This window comes from Leptodactylus fuscus, chromosome 6, assembly GCF_031893055.1.
Source record: "Leptodactylus fuscus isolate aLepFus1 chromosome 6, aLepFus1.hap2, whole genome shotgun sequence".
In the NCBI taxonomy this organism is placed as follows: domain Eukaryota; kingdom Metazoa; phylum Chordata; class Amphibia; order Anura; family Leptodactylidae; genus Leptodactylus; species Leptodactylus fuscus.
In genome coordinates, this window is record NC_134270.1 from 102,797,745 (window position 1) to 102,800,720 (window position 2,976).

Here is a 2,976-nt window from a genome sequence, read left to right on the forward strand (position 1 = left end):
CGAGGCTGACCGGAAGCGGAAATACACTCTCATGGCGGCCGAGAGGGCGGGTAATTCCGGCGGCCATCTTTTGAGTGGAAATTCAGCTGCGGTGCTCTGCGGAGAAACAGGCGGTAGAAAGGAGTAAGGGGAGGAATAGAGGCCTAGTGGGAGAGGGTGAACGGGTATAAGCCGAGGAAAAGGATTTATAGCGTCGCGGTCACCAAACCTAGCTCACCTGACTAAGCAAAAAAAATTTTTTGCCAGTCCCAAGATGGCGATGGCCAAGTTTGTAGGCGGATTTACGCATGAGTATGGCGTGTGAGCAGAAGTCAGGGCATTGTGGGGATTGTAGTTCGGCTGGAAATTGATATTTTTAGCTGTCGAATTTGATGGGATGATAAACTAAAACCACATAATATGCACGTAGCCATATGAAGGTGGCGCCAGATGTTGTCTTTATTAGAAAGAGGGGCTCATTTACGGTTTGGACTGGACCTGAGGGAATCATGGATGGGGGGAGGGTCAAAGCTGGGTTCACTCAACAGGATTCTTATAATAAAAACTGAAGTGACCTATGGACCAAGGATCCAGTCCTGGTCACACATGACATGTGATCCTCCTTGTACTGCTAACATGTGAGATTTCTGCTGATAACTGGAAGGATTAATATATGGGAGGAGATCTACTAACAATGGCAGTGGTGAGAGCAGAATAGACAGAAGTGGTAGTACCGCCAACATGGGTACCCCTAGCCCATAACTTATTCCAGTCACATTTTAAGGGACCAGAAAGTCACATCCCCTCTTTACAGCCAGAACCACCATGTTTCAGTAAAAGAGGCAAATATGCAGACTTGCATATCTATAAAAATATGATCTCTGTATTGCTTCATGGGTTTGTGGCCACAGAGGTATTGATTTGGTTCCTATTAATGGCCCTTACATGGCGTTGTTATTGGTTTTAGAGGTATTTTCGCCCTTACAGACGCTCTTTAAAATAGAAACTTCTCACCTACATATTACAAAATGGCAGCTAGCACACTCACCCGTCTAGATATAATGAAAACTCCCCACTAGCCCTTGTCTTCAGGTGTGAAGAGTGAATGCAAGACATGGACATCCATGAAATTACCCATCAATCGTGTTACATGTTGTTTAAGAGTAAGGTTGCATCTACACAGTCAGGTTTTGATCAAGCTCAGCTCTTCTGAAGCTAAAACTAGAAGTAGATTTCAAAATCAATCCGACCTTTCTATTTTCTCTCCTTTTTTGATCCTGGCTTTAGCTGCATAACTGTCAAAAGAACTCATCAAACCCTGAAACAACTGCCTCTGTACGGACACAACACTGCAACTTTTAGTATAAGTTCACATAGAGTTTTGTCCACTTGCCATTCAATGGGCTTTGTAAAGTGGAATTCACCTGAAGATAGGTCATGAAACTTCTTTTTTCCTCTAGCTGAAAAATCATGAGGATTTCACCTCAAAATCCACCTATAAAACAGTTTGTGTGAACATGCCCAAAAGGACCCTAAACCAGCAGTGTGTTCCTATGCTTATGGGGTTTAGAGCCCTGAATATGGTGACCTCAGTCCAGCACAACCACTGATGTTCTGATGTTTTTACAGTTTTATTCTGTGAGTTCCTGGCATGTTTGCAGTGTAGATTTGAAGCCTATGGAAGTACACCTCACTCCATCTGGTCATTTATTCCTGTGGAGCTGCTCTTCCTCTTGTATGAGACAGAAGCTGTAACCATTGTCAGTGGAGGAGAATCAGCTCAATACCCTTTTTGAAGAGGACCTTTCACCACATGGGGCACATGCAGTTTTATATACCGCTAGAAAGCCGACACTGCGCTGAATTCAGCGCAATATTGGCTTTCATGTTCTGTGCCCCCGGTGAAGAGCTATCAGTGCCGGTATCGTAGGTCTTCATTGTCAGAAGGGCGTTTCTGACAGTCAGTCAGGAACGCCCTTACTCACAGTATCGTCTATAGTGCTGTACTGTGAGAGCGGTGAGGAACACCCCCCTCCCCTCCTGATAATACTTGTCCATAGATGAATTCAGTGCACAGTTGGCTTTCTAGCTGTATATAAAACTGCCCCAAGTGGTGAGAGGTCCTTTTTAAGAGTTAAACCTACAGCCAAATATTTAGCTACTATTAAAACTCAGTCCTATTCTATCACTTACATTCATTAGGCCTTTGCCACATATTAAAGTCACATGGCCAGGGGCGTAACTACCGGGGTAACAGCGGTTGCCACAGGGCCTGGGACATTAGGGGGCCCGGCGACAGCCTCTACCGTTGCAGGGTTTTTTTGTTTTTTTTTTATAGGCCGTTACCGGCTGGAGTTCCTCTGGACAGTAATGGGCCCTACTTACTTACCAATCCTGGCGGGGGCCGGGATCGGTAAGTGACGCCGCAGGCCCCACAACATTATTATACTCTGGGGTCTTTTCGGACCCCTGAGTATAAAGATCGGAGGCCCAGGAGACGTAACAGAACATAAAAAACTGTTACCTCTCCGGGCAGGCTTCGGGCCTACTTGCTTGACGTCATATGGCAGGGGCCACTATAGGACATAATAGTGTGTGCAGGGGTCACTATAGGTCATAATAGTGTGTGCAGGAGTCACTATGGGGCATAAAAAGAGACCTTCCATCTGGAGTTCTGCAAATACCTCTTCCATGTCCATCACAGCACCTCCAATATAGCATGCCAAGCAGAACTAGGCAGGCTCCCCTATGGCTCACCATGCAGAAAAGGGCAATATCATTCCAGGTGCACATTCAGGGCAGCAGCCCCGGCTCCTACCACCACAAGCTTGGCTAAGCCACAGAACCCTGAGCAAACCCGATGCCCCCCCTACCGAGCGACAGCCACCTGCCAAGCCAGAACTCCCAAGGAGGCCCTGAACAAGGCCAAAATAAAGGGCGCCATAGAAATTGGCAAAGAGTGGTACATCGAAGAATGGAGAAACAAAATAAATAACT